Below are 10142 nucleotides of genomic sequence, written 5' to 3' on the forward strand. Positions count from 1 at the left end.
CGAACCACTAGTAACTATGTCAGCTTTTGTCATTCTGATGATACTGAATCGGATCAATATTTGGAATAACAATATCTGATCTATCAAATCGATTCATCATCGAGAATGGAATAGTATAACATAGGAATTTGATCCAAACAAACTCCGAATTGGGATTTCTTATTGGATCAGGAATCCCATTGCATTTTGCATCCTTTTCCATTTTGCTTCTTTCAGGCAGTTTTGGCTCGCAATAAAGCTAGGGTCCTGATCGAGCAAGACTACGTCCTATCTATCTACCTCTCCAAACACAATATCTTGAGTACCTATGATGGTGACTACATCTGCTGGCATGTGATGTTTGGACATAGAATCGAGTCCTTGTGAATGGGCAAAGCCAGGTGCTCTTATTTTACAACGGTAGGGACGATTACTCCCATTACTGACAAGAAAGACACCAAATTCACCTTTAGGTGCTTCAACTGCGGTATAGGTAGAAGGAGCTGGTACGGAAAAACCTTCTGTATAAAGTTCGAAATGGTGAATTGAGGTAGAATAGACCGATGATCCGGTAGTCATTTGGCCGGCTATGGAAAGAAAAAGCTTGCATCTGCTCCCCCTAAACTATAACGGGTCCCATATCTCTCCAAACCTAACGTGGTAGTTTCCCATCATAAGGCTTTCCATCTATAGATTGAGCCATTACCCACCAAGGATCCCATTCGTTCAGAACTCAGTCGACTGCTTCTATAGATAAGGCGGAACGTCCTTAGTTCAGCATTATAGCACATAGTCTCCGACGCTACTACAGCGCTTCGCTAACTCGAAGCGCCTCGCTATGAGAATGATGCGTCGCTAGCGCTCGGCTAAGTCGTCGAACCCTCGCGCTGACCATTCGCTTTCTCAGTAGCGAAAGCGCTTCTCTTTGCCCCTTAACTTCATAAAGTATTTGGAAAGAAAAGAAAGAGATTCTTGGTTTTATTGCTCCCGCTTCCTCATCTGCGCTCGTCAAGCCAACTTTGCTTTTTGGGAGGCGAAAGAGGGGTTGAAGCGGACATGTCGAAATGACAGCATCGAAGATATCTATATACACAGGAACGCTTATTCCGGACTGCGTTCCGGAAAAAGTAGCCTACTTGACAGAAAGGGTGGGCACTCTCGGCGCGGAGGTAGGCACTCTCGTCTTTCAACCCCACCGTCACTTTGAATTTAGTGGGGCACTGTTTACTTACAGCCTCTACGAGTTGCAAGTGAATGGGGCCGGTGCGTGGTGAACGGAAGGGTTCATCAAGCCATTTCTCTCCTTAACACCCCTAAACTAAATAGGAAGAGGGGTACTTGACTAATAGGGGGCAATTGCATGGCACCTGACTGTGAGGGACCTCTTGATACCTTATGTTCACTTCCTAACTAGTAGCCAGTTTCCTGTCGCGGAAGCCTTTTCCCAGTGCGCGGAGCCCCGATGAGGAAGGTGTTAGTGCTTTCTCATGGGTTCAATAATGCTAATCCCTCTTTTTGTGCCGGGAAGAAGATAAGAAAAGGCGAAGCCTTCTCTTGGTTTCCCAACCTGTTGCTTCTAAAGGCTGCCCTCTCTCGGCTGGATTTTGGTCCAGCCTACTGCGAGGATCCCGTATCCCGTACATCGTCTTTCTCCCTCCTGGGTTCCCGTGGTTCCTATGCCGCCGCGTTTCCCGGTCCTTTTCTTTTAGTGCTTCGACCCGAAGCGCTAGCTTGACGCATTTTCCGTGGATAAGATGGCAGCGCTCCAGCTCACTAAAGAATGGGACGGCAGTGGTCCGCCGGCAAGCTCGTTCTGATCCTGGACGCAGTACATTGGAATCCTGAAGCACCACCACGAACGCTACCACGCGTGCGCCTGCGGTGCGGTAAGGCACCACCCTGTTGTGCCAGCAGCCAACTCCGGCGTGTCAGCTTAGTTATCCTCATCAAGCCACAACCTTGATGTCTAGCTTCCCAACTGGTAGACGGTTCCCTTTCCCCCGGATCAATGAAGAAGGGAGAAGTCATTTGATTCCTCCGAAGAACCGGAAGCGAAGCGCTATGCCGGGGCGAGGGGACGGGAAAAGAAACTGCTCCGAAGAAAGATATTGGGGTTCCCAATGCTTCTCCACGCCCAACGAGATGCGCCAACCTCGGGATGCTTTACTCCTAACCCCACGGCGGTTCCGAGACGGAGCTTAACCTGAGTCTCGGTTAAGAACGGCGATGATCTACGTTTCACACGGCGCACGATTCCATGGATAGTTTCATTCGAGATCATGATGGAGGACATAGCTTACGATCATCGGCTTTGATCATGACACTAGGCATTTGATTAGGACATTGCACAATGATCCGAACACTTTGTCGCATCTCTTCAATAAGGATACAGTAACGATCATAGCGATCTCCTCTGGTACCTACTGGTACGTCAAGATCCGATTGGTCATGAACATCGTAAGGTGCTGCTCTTCGCGAATCCCAGCATACCCCAGGTTGGGATGGGTAGGCCCACCACTTCACTTTTGCACTTTCACTTAGGCCCGGGCCAAGTCAGTGGGGGGACCCTGTCGGGCTCCTTCCCCCCCAAAACAAACTGTACGTGGGAGTTTCCCTTCATACGGCTCGAATCATTCTCAGATGCCCCGAGAGGCATCTTTCCTTATGATCTGGTGGTTCACACGCGCACAAACGAGCACCGGCCGCAACAGCAAGGAACTATGACCAATAGAGTCAGACACAGAGCGTCATACTTCTTTATCTTGTGATGGTTGAGGAGTTTCTTTCTCAGAGGGTGCGGGACGCTTGCGGAGTCCGTGCCTTCCGTACCACCACAGGTCGTTCTTGGGCAGATCCCGCTCCTAAACATAAGGGAGGGATAGGGGGAAAGGGGCCCTAAAAATCATATAAATAGGGCTGTAGAAAGACCACTTTCATTCGACGTTCCGGGGCGCCCGATTCGATCGACGAATTTGGCGAGCTGATCCGCTTTGATCCAGGAGAAAGCCCAGTCAGCCACCTTTTTGATGCAGGTCACGTGACCTACAGCTCGGCCTTCGCTTTTTGAGACTTCCTCTACCCACATCTCTATGTGCCCGCAGCACTTTCATATGGAGAAAGATGGGCTTACCATGTTCCATCAATAGCACCTAACCTATGCCGATTTTGGCGGACCGTGCTCCACCCCGGTGAACTCATGCGGTTCCGACGTGCCCAGAGGCCAGAGGCGAATCCGTTCATGGTCCGTAGGACCAATACCATTCGAAGGTTGATGGCCCGCCCCGCCTAGAATAGGAATCTTTGACTGGGCTTACACACATTCGCTCACTTACGCTGTCCCCCCTCAGCTCACCCTAGCCCCGGGTACGTCGTCTCCAAGGCTTCACACAAAATCTTCACTGACAACATATGCATGCTTTTGTAGGGTCAGGCAGAACCGTTGTTGCCTGATGGGAACTTCCCCCATATTGCTATCAATGTCTTCATGTCGCACGACCTCTTAACATTACACCACTGAATCCCCAATCCTTTGCTTGCTGTGCAGTGACAGTACCAATATCCACTAATTGTTGTTTCTAGATATGGTTGCCGGTTGACATCTCTTCTAATTCGTCGATACGAGAAGCAAATTGTTGTGTGGAGGAATCAATATCTCGACATAAGCCAAGAGGCAGATCTTGTGCCACTCCACCAGGTCTTATGAAACTGGCATGCATCCTGGCTCCTGGGACTCTTTCATAGAATTCCAACAATTTCTCCCGCTCCTCAAAAGCCCAAAGGAACGGAGTTGATGCTCCCACATCCATAGCATGAGTAGTTGAAGCAAGTGAATGATTTGAAATTCGAGTTATTTCACAGAATAACACTCTTATATATTGAGCTCGTAATGGTACCTCACAATTCAAAAGTCTCTCTACGGCTGAAGAATGAGCGTGTTCTTGGGCCATCGTAGAAACATAGATAGGGTCAACGACGGAACGAACAACGAAACTTTACGACAGCTTTTTCGTACACGTTCACTTGCATCACATACACAAGTGCTCTCTGAACCGTGCAATAAGGTCACCCATAACACGGCTCTCCCACTGGAGTTACCTTAGCCCCGGGCCATGCTATTCCATGATATTGGAAAAAGTTGACTAATTATTATTATCGTCTTGAAAGCTGGGCGCCTTTTGAATATGAGTGGGGCTCCTAGTCTAGGCGGCGCCTTCGTGGAGCCAAACCGAAGGAAGAGAAAAAGGGCGAGGCCACACCCGGCTTCGAATAGGAGGGGGGCTTAGCTCTGGATCCCGCCTGCTTGCAGAAATGAATGGATCAGAAAGGGGGCTGGGTTCTATTTCCGGGCCGGGCAGGAGGTGAAGGCCAGAAGAAGAAGAGAAGTGCGCCTTCCCGGTAAGGAAGAGGATAAAAAGGTGTTGTCATCTATCTCGACCTGTTTCCCGAGGCGTTGGAAATGAAGACCGGCTCAGAGAATCACTGGCGTGCTTTCTCTCCCCCATCGTTTCGCCAACAAAGAAGTCATCCTTGACTTGACTATTGACCATTCCATCCCTACCGAGCCGCCTCTTCGAAGTATTTACCTCTGCCTTTCTTTTTTGAGAACATACCCTTCAAATCAAAAAGAAAAAAAGAAAGAAAAGTTCCTCGTCTGTGATTTAATTGGCCCTAAGGGAGTTTACTCGACCCATTCTCCAGTCTCCCGCACTGCTCAAGTGTGCGACTCCGTATGAGGACCTCCTTCCCTTTTGCTCTGCCCACTCTCCGTTCACACGGTTATCAAAGCGGAGGAAGGGCGGGCAGCAGGTACCACGAGCCCTTTGTCCCACACATCTATCAAGAAGCAAGTGTAGTTCACCGGTTCCACCGAATGCTCCTATCTCTCGGCAAAGATCGTGTGAGTGTGCAGTTATGCTTCGGATGCTTCGCCGTGGAATAGATCGATTCAGTTCCCCTTCTTTTCCGGTGCACTCGCTTTGTATCTCCGACACACAAGGAAGGACGCGGTGGGAAGAAAGCTGCCCTAGCCTCTGTCCGGTCGATCATTCCGCTGGCATCTTGCATTCACGCCTCCGTTTGACTGCCGCTCGGGAATGTAGTTGTAGATACGTGAGTCTTAGTGGGTCGTTGGCTCCGCCTCTTATCTCCTTCTACGACATGCTGTAGTCGTCGCCATATTCAATATGTCACTTAGTCATATCTGCCTCGCAGCGGGTCAGCACCTCCGAAAGAAAGGGAGGGAGGACTTCATTCAGTGACTCCGCGATCGCCCTCTAAACGATCAAAATAAGGTAAAGCTTGAAGATAAGTTTTGTACTCGATTAATTTCTCAGTCCCTCTAGTCGGGTGGGCGCCGGCCAGCCGGATCCCCCTGAAAATCGTACGTGCGGGTCTCCCCGCATGCGGCTCACGCCATTTGAGGTGGCCCAGCCCAGCATTCATTCTAAAATCCTGTAGTGAAATTGAGACTGCTCGACCTCGGAAGCAAATTCGTGTGTAGGCAGCGCTGTCTTAATACCGTTGACTGTATCTATTCATTGATACATTGGCTCGCTCCCCCCCCCCCTCTTTTTTCCAGAATGAATGAGCCGCTCGGACCTTCCATTTCCGTCAAATGACCCGGCTTCCCCTGGCTCTTCCACCGTCCGGGCTCCCTTTCCTCCCTATGCTCCCCCGGCGCAGGCCCACCACGCTTCGCGCCTGCGGCGTTTTCGCCAGACGGTCTTTGCCAGTAGTGCCATCCTCCCCGCAAGCTGTCTGTATGGGTGGGTTGTCCCTTGCTGCTACGTTCTGTTAGGCGCTATGAATTACAGGAAATTCAGTGGTTGACTTGGACAGCAGGCGTGTTACACGTTCTACCGTGCCGAGATGTGAGGTGCAGGTGGTGATGATCACCCCGGGGTATGCGCTAGCGCCCTTGACGGGCACTCCAGGACCCGCCTACGCTCGTGAAAACCCAGGCCGGTCCTCTGACCAGATGTGTGGATAACGAGGCCACCTTCACAACCTTCTCCCTTCTATCTTTATCCAAAGTCAGGTAGGGCGGTTCGCTTGAGTTGCTCAACCGTCCCTTTGCCCGGTGCTCATGACGCGCTACGGAACCTCCACCGTGCTAGCGGCATAGGAGCCTACTCAGCGTCAGCAGCTTCGTGCCGCACTAGAATGATCCAATATGTGGTTCCGCACGTTCCACCACTTCTCCGTTCATTTCCAATACTGATCGTGAAACACCATGAGCAGCAGGATGTTGAGGTCCGGAATTCGAAGTGAAATTCTTGATTTGCCCGTTCCTAGTCGTCATGGGAAAGAAATAAGAAAGAAATAAGAAAGAGATTATTCCCCTAGAGCTTGTCCAGTACCACCAGTACTCAAAATGCATCTCCGCGCGTCTACCTGGCGCTTTTATTAGCCGCCTTGCATGCAAGCGAAGTGCTATTGGCGGCAATTAATAGCTCACTGAGCGATGATTGATGCAGTCAGTCAGTGCCCTCGATTATTCTATTCCTGATAGAAGGATCATGGCGCCCCGGAAGCATTCCATCCAGCAGCAGCATCTCCTTCAACCACGTGAGGACAAAACTGATGTTAGCTACATTCGAGCGTTCACCGCACAGAGGCGATCTCGAACACTACCTATGATAATAAATCCAAAGGAAAGGTCGACAAAATGATTCAATCTGACTTTCTTGGTATTCTGGATTGAGTAAAAAAGGGATATATGAAGTTCAAGGCCTTGCCAAAACCGTCATGGCCCTATTATGTATAGGCCGTACTAAGCCAATAGCGAATAACAAACTCTTTCCTGCTCCCTCGACCTTAATTAACTCCCCCATCCTGCCAAGCCTCAGCTGCCAGCCCATTGTATCTAAGCACACTGCGGCAAATTGATACAAGTAGCTAAAGATCTCGCATCCGACATCTCCGGCCGAACGGTTAGGCAACACTAGGGCGCTTGGGTCAAAATTCCGCTTACCAAACAAGATGTCGAGAGGCGAACTCTGTAATTCCCCTCCTGCAAAAGTGATAGCGGCCGTAGCATCCGTGTGGAAGAGGGTAAGCTTTCGGCAACACCTTTTTCAGATTGGAAAGGATGAATACTTGTGTTGGGTCCTGCAGACCAGGATAGCCTCAGATCAAAACCTAATAAATGTACCTGGGGTTGATCATATTTTTGGGGCAATAAGTATTCCGGAATTTGAGCGCTTATGTAGCTCAAAACTCTGCCACCTGAATACTTGATTCATTAAGGTCGTCACCCTATACCCGGAAGTCTCTATCGTTTTCTTTGTCTGTTAAGCTTCACAGGGTTGGGACTCCCTAAATCAAACTGCAATCGTTGTTTATCAACCACTCACGACGACACCGAGATCTTCGGCTTAGCTCCCACAGGTCATCCACCCGGGGCGGAAGATAACGAAAGGGAGACAAAGTCCTAACTAAATCAACACACAATAACCTCAACCTTCTACCCATTCCATCCATCATATCAGTCGAGTCGAGGAGATTCGTTCTTATCTATAGACAAGGCAAGAGAGAACTTATGACCTCGCGGATGGAGAGGGATTCGAACCCCCGGTATTCCTATCAATACTTCGGTTTTCAAGACCGACTCTTTCAACCGCTCAGATATCCATCCCTACGCTCGCCCGCCCTATCTATCTGCGCGCTAGCAGGTAGGGGCAACTCTATGTGATTCGCTACGCTTGCTTGCGCCCCACCCCGTAAGCTGACTCTATTGCCTAGCGGTTAGCGACACTTTTCCGGTAGTACGAATCGCTACGCTTCGCTTCTTTCTATATGATAATATGCACCGTTGGTTGCAGCGCTCCCTGCGGGTAATAGCAAGAGAGTGAAGAACGAACGATCCTCAAAAAAGTCAGCAGTGAATGAGTCCGACTCGAGTTCGTGAGTCAAAGGCGTGGCAAGAGAGCGAGTTCGACTCGCGAACGATCCGCAAGTGAAGGACCGATCCTTTAACGCCAGTACTGTTGCGAGACTGGTACTTGGTGGCTCACGAGCAACATATAGAAAAAGGTTGCCCATCACTCCCTCGCTCCTTTTTGAAGGCCCACCGCTCCCCCTTTCTTTAAGTATGTATCCCGGCTTGCATTTTGGGGCGAGTACTATAGTTCCTCCATAATCACACAGAACGCCCAGCTTCGAAGAGCTGCTCTCTCCCCAGTCCATAGCAAGGTGTGGAATCTGGATCTACTGTGTGTTCTGACTCTATTGGATCAAGTCAGATACTAAGCCTTCTACTACTACTACTTAGGAGATCAAATGCTATATTTCAGAGATTGGACTCTCTTACTGTGTTTTTTCAGGGTTGTTCCCGAGCCAGGTTCCCTAGATCCATTCTTACCTAAATGGATGAATGAAGAAGGGGGTATTCATAGGCACTAGTTATTTTCTTATGTGTGGACTTCGACCTTACAAAGTATGAGTCCGTGCCTTCCTAAGTTGGTCCTGAATTTCCAATGAAGTTTTGATTTTCTCGAGGGACGTAGCAAACTGTTTGGTTGGCTCCGAGCATTCTAAAAATAGAGTCCTGCCTGGACAATGTTGATAACGGGAAATCTCTAACCTCCATGGTGGGTGTGAAGAAGGGTACAGCTAGAAAGTGAGAGAATATCTTTATGGATATGAGTCTGAGGCAGAAGTCTCTGAATGCGGGCCTGACGAACCTTTTGTACCAGGATCATCACGAGACTTTGTTTCTGTGGTAGATGACTCAATAGGCAGGGCCTAGAACCTCTAAAGAGGGTGTGACCGATCACCAGATCATGATCAAGAAGAGTCAAAGCTGTCTTACTAGCGCGAGCAATCATCCAACTATGGTGGTTTCTCAACCCGTGCGTACATTTCTGTTGCACATTGTGAGTTCATATTTTCTTTTCTAAGAAACAAAAGTTCGAGCAAATGCCGTTCTAGCAGGTACAAGAACTCCCATTCAGTAGGCGTCTGCTTTAGCAATGTCTTTGATCCTCGATCAACAATTTGAGGAAGACGAGACAGAAGCCTTTGGATGAAACCAATGAATCTTCCGATCCGAAAGACTAAGGGGCTAGGTGCTCACCTACTATCTACACATTTCCTCTTTGGCGTTGGCTCCACCAGTTTTGACTGCGAGTCGCTTTAGTTATCTCAAATCTTTGGCAGGAAGGGGCCAAGCCAAATAGTGCTCTTTAGAAGCGTAATCCGTGCTTGAAACTCCTTCGCTAGGATCCAAAAACCTATGCTTCCGCTCTTCCTCACCAGGCAATGCTTACTCTTCTCGATCAAGATTTTGGAGACTTTGAAGCTCAAGGACACGACAGCGCTTGAAACAAATGCTTTGTTTTGGCACCTTCGTCTTCCTTTCTAACATTAGTAAATTCGAGCTAATGGGACCAGTTTTTAATTGCCTAGAGGGTGGAGAAGTCACATCATCTGAGGTTTGTTGTGGGTTCAATTATGACCCCGGTCTAGAAGACGGAGTGGTTGCACGTGTAAGTACATCATGTTACATATCTATTTTAAGCTAAGCTAAATGCCTAAACTAAACAATTTTCTATTAAGCGCGGCATCCTCTCTTCGGGGCGACCCTATCGATGATTTCATTCTGTACAATGTGAAACCTGAAATACCAACGGTAGTTTCCAAGTGCCATCTCTATTCGACTCCCATGCTTATTCTTGAACGCTTGAAGGGGAAGTCCGGGCTGGGTCAGCTAAAGGCGGAGCCGGGCGGGATATGGTATTAGCTCTCTATGTGCTATTAGCTTAAGCTTATCACTCCAGCTTATTACCCTAGGCAGAGGGGGTAGGGGAGCATCACTAGAGAGTCTCCGTACCCGGTACAAGATCCTTGCTTATATAAATTCATTCAAGGTTATGGCTGAACTGGTCTCACCGCTTCCTTCCTCAATGCTAGCGGGACCCTTGCTTTCCATTTCCTTTCGAAGGGGACCGACCATATGCATACTTCTTTTTGTACAACTTTGCTCTGTTGGAGCCTTTGCAATAAGAAAGTGGATTAGGAGAGAGAGCTCGCAGACGATGTTCCCTTCCTTCTATATATCCATATATCTATCGCCCCCGGGCACTCCAGAGCCAGTGTGACATTCTATCCGAAATGCATGCATCTCACATTAGGTAGCCATCCATGACCCCGTGTGTGTTTCC

The 10142-nt window shown here is 49.0% G+C and overlaps 1 non-coding gene and 2 pseudogenes across 1 annotated transcript; all 3 read right to left on the reverse strand.

The window, feature by feature from the left end:
- Positions 1-216: 216 nt before the first annotated feature.
- Positions 217-2532, reverse strand: LOC123044567 (NADH dehydrogenase [ubiquinone] iron-sulfur protein 2-like; annotated as a pseudogene).
- LOC123044566 (NADH dehydrogenase [ubiquinone] iron-sulfur protein 2-like) lies at positions 2475-5355 on the reverse strand (annotated as a pseudogene).
- Positions 5356-7528: 2173 nt separating this feature from the next.
- Positions 7529-7615, reverse strand: TRNAS-UGA (transfer RNA serine (anticodon UGA)). Its single transcript has one exon. It is a non-coding gene; the product is annotated as a tRNA-Ser (tRNA).
- Between the last annotated feature and the right edge of the window lie 2527 nt (positions 7616-10142).

Source organism: Triticum aestivum, chromosome 2B (genome assembly GCF_018294505.1).
Source record: "Triticum aestivum cultivar Chinese Spring chromosome 2B, IWGSC CS RefSeq v2.1, whole genome shotgun sequence".
In the NCBI taxonomy this organism is placed as follows: domain Eukaryota; kingdom Viridiplantae; phylum Streptophyta; class Magnoliopsida; order Poales; family Poaceae; genus Triticum; species Triticum aestivum.